General features: G+C 32.7%; 1 pseudogene; it reads left to right on the top strand.

Moving 5' to 3' along the window:
• Nucleotides 1-1,918: 1,918 nt before the first annotated feature.
• On the top strand, nt 1,919-5,587 carry LOC149543734 (C4-beta,C20-epoxidase pseudogene; annotated as a pseudogene).
• The last annotated feature ends 272 nt before the right edge of the window (nt 5,588-5,859 follow it).

Genomic DNA, 5,859 nt, shown 5'->3' with positions numbered 1-5,859 from the left:
ACAATATGTTTATGATCGTAAGCTTAACCACACAAAATCTTAAGATTCTCTCAATTTATATCATATATTGTATTGGTGCATAAAAGAAGCATAGTATGGATCAAATATAGGAAAAGGTCTACAACTTATTTATATACCAACAAAATTTATCCGTGGTAACTAGTTTTATAAGTAAATTTAAGACATTGTTTAGAATATCTAGTATCTACTTTAAAACATATCACCTCATCATTTTCAATCATTTTATAAATAAAGATATATTATTTGTCTATATCCCTAGTATGAGCGTGGTACATGAATTCTTGGTTAAAAATTATACTTTGATTATCATAATTGATTTTCCCAACCATGTGTAAAAATGAATAAACCTAACATTCAGTTTATAAAAGTGTAGCAACATGTGCCTTTATTACTCAATAATTAAAGAAATAATGATTTAACTCTTACTCATCTAATTAATAACTCTACCAAGTAAAACAATTGGATCAACCACTAGCTTAGTACCTTTGATATGATTTTTTAATCTTTAATTTGAATATATTATCATTCTCAAGCATATACAAGCCAAGAAGTTTACTATAATATATTGAAATATTAATCGTAGAGATCATTGAAAAGGGAAAACCTATTTTCAAGTCATAAAATTTAAAAAATATCTACTAAACATTGAAGAAAACTAAATAAAACTGCTTGAAACAAAAAGCTTGTATAGATTGATATGAACTAATAACTAAGAAAATCTTTAAAAAGTCCAGCTTACAAGATATTTCTGTTTTTATAACTTGCTGATATTAGATTTGTGCATCAAACTCTTACTAATAATTATCCTCTTTTAATTAAGAGTCAAAAATAAAAGATATTCATTTTGTCAAATCAAAACCTAATCAAAACCTAAATAGAAGAGGAGTTGATCATTTACTCTATTTAATATTTTGAACTGTAATTGAAACAACTTTCCATAAGTTTTTATAGAAACTCAAATATGAAATTGATGGAATCTCAAAGAGATCTCATTTTGAAGCGGGAGAAACTTTGGATTTTCTTCAACTCTTTGGCCTCTTTCAAGAATCAAGCAACCATCATATATGAATATAACAAAACATGATACATCGAATCTTGTTGCTATATTTTCCATTTATAGCTTTCAGACAAAGTCAAATGAAAGAAAGAATACAATCCGATATTATGGTAAATGACAGGTGGGTAAGGTATCAATTATTCCAAAGAAACACGTTGAGATACAGAAAAATCAATCGAACTCAAATTCAATACATTTGAGGTATTCTCATTAACCCACAAAAAAGAAACAGGATGCCTCCACATAATCTGAAAATAATCATATGAAGGGGTTGAAAGTTCTCTATCATTTCATGGACGAAGAAATATCGAGAGATTAAGTAATTATTCTTTCGTTAACATGCTTTTTATTTAGTACGGCCCACGATACCACCTTCTCTCTCTGTTTCGGAAGCACCATCATTCTTACACTTGTGTCATGCTTACGCCCACTTTTCTTCTATAGCCTCATAGTAACCTACAAAACTTTTTCTATAATAAATATCTTTAGATTCCTTCAAGAATGAATGATACCATGTGGAAGGGGAGTTGGTAGGAGATACGCTTCCATTTTTAGGAATGGGGAATTTAATTGTAAGTTACTGTTATTAAAAGGCATATAGAAGACGCTAGATCAGGAGTTATACGAGGCTACTGTGTGTATAGATGTTTAATATCAGAGAGTTCCATCTGATCAAGTATGAGGTATGCAGGAACATTCTCGTGTTGAATTAATAGAGAATTATGTGCAAGGAGCACTTCAATATCTACGTGTTCATTGCTCCATTCTTCTGTGTTATATCTCCATCCACCCATCAAATTCTGCCACACTAATTCTCTTCTTGTCTCTCGTAGAGACATCATGAAAGAAATTGATCTCCCTATAATTGACATCTCACAATGTCCCTCGGAATTTGATAAAGACCGCCTTCAATATCATCCGGAGGTTGTCAAACTCCGAAAAGCTTGTGAAGAGTGGGGGATTTTTAGGCTAGTCAATCACGAAGTCCCACAAGATCTTCTACAAAAGATTTTGTTAGTCAGCCGGGAATTGTTGTCGATGCCCATGGAGGTTAAAGACACAGTCACATCCTCTGATCCTTCGAAGAGTTACATGCGTAAACCTGGCGATCTGATTGACTTTGAATCATTTTGCTTGGTTGATATGCCCAATCAAGGTACAATCCTTGATTTGTCTCGCAAGATATGGCCAAACGAAGGAAACTCTAACTTCTGGTATGTTTATCCACGTTTTATTTTGTTTTGGTTTATTCATTCACAGCCATTTCTGCAAAAGATAAATGTGTACAAGATTTTTTCTCAAATTTTTAACATTTGTTCCATGTTATGTATCTAAAATAGAAATAAAATTGAGAAAAAAAATAAATGTATTTTTTAATATTTGTTCATAATCTCTATGCTATGTAATCTAAAATAAAATTGAAAAAAAATCATTGTATTTTCAACGATGGTGTAGATTACTGCTGGTTCACTCCAATTCTATCATCGAGTCTGATCTTGTAGTTCACCACACAGCAACAAAGACTGATTAAAGAAAATGTAAATCCAAGATTATCTCCACCATTTATACTAGTTAAAGTTTCAATTAGAAAGAGTTGTGTTCGAGTCTTCTTCAAATGATATGCCCATGAAAGAAGATCAATTTGAGAACTTAGCAATTTGTATTTGTTTGAGCTGCTTCCAGTGGTGTGATATCCATGATTGTAGAATTGGAGAATTAGTTTAGATGAAAAAATCAGGTCAAATCATTTGTAATCCTCTATAATATAAAAAGGTAATGTAATCAGATTAATTAGTGTGTATGGAATAAAAGAAATTGGTCTTGCTTAGATTGTGTAAAAAATTTCTATTTTATTCTATTTTCTTTATGTGACTGATAAGATCTTGGACGTGTTCGTAGAAAATTGAGATGAAGAAACGAGAGAAGGCAATTGAAGGTCCGTAGTTGAGATTGATTATTTTGTTTGAAAAAACTAGATTTCAGCTCCAAAGAAAAATTAAATCAAGAAGAAGGTTGTTCCCATGTAATTTATTTGTGTAAAGAAATTCTTTGAATGAATGGAGAAATCAGGTAAGAAGGTTAAGAAGGAGAATGAAAGTCTTATTTCTAAACAAAATATTTTGAATGATGAATTGAGATAGTTAGAGAAGTGTATTTCAGAATTCTTAAAGAATTTTAAAAAGTTTGGGAAGTAGAGTCATAAATATCTATGTCAAATCGAGAAGCTTGAAAAAGAAAAATGGAAAATATTGAATTGAAAAATAATTTAATATTAGTTGACGAAATAAAAAAAGAGAATGAAGATTTGAGTAAAAAGTTCAAAGTTTTGAAAGAAGAAAAAGAAATGTTGAAATCAAAGCCATCTATTTGTGATGTTGGTTGCAGCACACGATTTGGTTTGTTCTCATGTTTTGTCAGTTGAAGATGAAGGTAAGCAACCATCTACAAGGGTGGATAAAATTTGTCTAGATAGTGACAAAGATTGTTTTAAGAATAATATTGGCTTGAAGATTATGCAAAAAATGGGTTTTCAAAGAAGTGGATTAGGAAAGCATGGGAAAGGCATGAAGGAGCCTATCAAACTCATTTGGAGATTGAAATTTGAAGGCCTTGGATTTGGTAAAAGAGAGAGATCTGATGTTGCTCATGATAGATTTGATGTTGGTAGTATTGCAAGTTCAAAAAAATCATGTTCAAGTAAGGAATATATTTCATGTTCCAATTGTAGTAGAGATGGACATACATAAGATAAATTTTGGGATCTTCACCCTTGTAGCATCTATGGGTTGAAAAGTCATAGTGAAGAGTCATGTTGAAATAGAGGTTGTAGTGGACAATCTTCAAAAGGTTGTATACAAATTGATTATGGATCAATCGATGGATCATGTTGGCAGAAAGTAACAAAAATGTTGTACAAACCTCCAAGTTTGCATGTCAAAAATGACAGTGGTGGATCAAGGTTTAGATATGTGAGTGAAGTAGTTGATGATTGCTTGTTCTAATTGGCACATGGATGTGTCATGAGTCTTCTCTATGTTAGAGAAAGGAGGGGAAGCCATAATCTTGTGATCTCTCATGAAAGACATAAATGCATAAAGAGATGGTTGACTTCTATCAAAAGTACCATGCTAGTCTATAAGAATCTAGTAATGAAGAGTTGCATTATAAGATACATGAGTTAAGTTTGAGTGCCTTGAGATTGAATTGAGAGTCTCAACATCAAGGGGGAGTATGTAGATTACTGCTGCTTGACTCCAATTCCATCATCGAGTGTGATCTGGTAGTTCACCATACAACAAGGATTGATTAAAGAAAATGTAAATCCAAGATTATCTCAACCATTTATGCTAGTTAAAGTATCAATTAGAAAGAGTTGTGTTTGAGTCTTCTTCAAATGACACGCCCATGCAAGAAGATCAATTTGAGAACTTAGCAATTTGTATTTGTTTGAGCTGCTTCCAGGGGAGTGATATCCATGATTGTAGAATTGGACAATTGATTTAGATAAGAAAATTAGGCCTGCAATCCTCTATAATATAAAGAGGTAATGTAATTAGATTAATTAGTGTCTATGGAATAAAAGAAATTGATCTTGCTTAATAGAGCTAGGCTTGTATAAAAGATCTCTATTTTATTCTATTTTCTTTTGTGTGACTGCATTCAGTTGAAAAATAAAAAGTTTGGCTTTTGATATATTGTTTTCGTAAGGAGGATAGCGGGTCCCAAAAATATCTCCTCAATGAAAGTAGATAGCCGGTACTGTGGTACTATGGCAAAAATAACCATTGTTTACAATTCTGGTACTATGAAAAATCTCAGTATTGAGATTTTTGTGCTTTCATATTACAGTGAAGCGATAGGTGCTTTCAGTTTATTTCTGTCAGATCTTGCAGAGAGGATAATCAAGCTCATTCTTGTAAGCCTGGGTTTGGATGCCGAGACATTCTATCAATATGATTTCGAAAAATGTAAAGCCTTGTTGAGAATAAATGGCTGTACATCTTACAGAAAATATAGTGGGGAGGAAGCTTTGTTTGCTCACGCAGACCGCGGTTGCTTGACAATCCTTCACAATGATGAAGAGGAAGCCTGCTTTAGGTACGATCCAAAGATGCGGAGTGGATCAACGTCAAGCCTTCACCAAACTCCCTTATTGTCAATTTGGGTATTTGCTTTAAGGTATAAATTAACCGTCTCTTCTTTAAGGTATAATTTAGGTATTTTTGGGTGGGAAATTTTTGAAGATTGGTTGATGGCAGGCATGGAGCAATGGTAGGTACATGTGTTCGGTTCACCGCGTGATCAGTGAAGTGTGGTGGAATCGTCTATCTGTTTCTTTTATCTTAAATTATGCAGATGATGCTCAGATCTCGGCGCCAGAGGCCCTTGTGAACGAAGATAATCCACGCTGATACACACCTTTCGTTTTCTCTCAATTGCAGACTGGATTGCGAAAAGAATTTGAGAAATTATAAAGCAGACAGGGAACATGTCGAAGTGCTGAAATGATGGGTTGGCATATGATGTTTTGGTACATCTATTGCAACTCCGCTGTTGTTAAATTTATACTAGAGCACTGTTTTTCTTTGTTATGCCAAATTGTGATAAAATTTGATTATATAAATCTACGTTCCAGCTTTATGTTATTATTATTATTTTATCTTTTCAAGTACCAATGTCCTTCTCATCTTTCCCAGTCTTTTTGGAAGTCGTGTCAGCAGGATAAATTAAAATGTTATATTTGATGTCTATGATTGCGATGTTTAAAGCTAAGTAATAAG

This window comes from Cupressus sempervirens, chromosome 8, assembly GCF_028749045.1.
Source record: "Cupressus sempervirens isolate cs-2001-9-10 chromosome 8, ASM2874904v1, whole genome shotgun sequence".
NCBI classification, from domain to species: Eukaryota; Viridiplantae; Streptophyta; class Pinopsida; order Cupressales; family Cupressaceae; genus Cupressus; species Cupressus sempervirens.
Note: the sequence above shows the minus strand (reverse complement) of the source record. Positions and strands in the feature narration are given on the sequence as shown.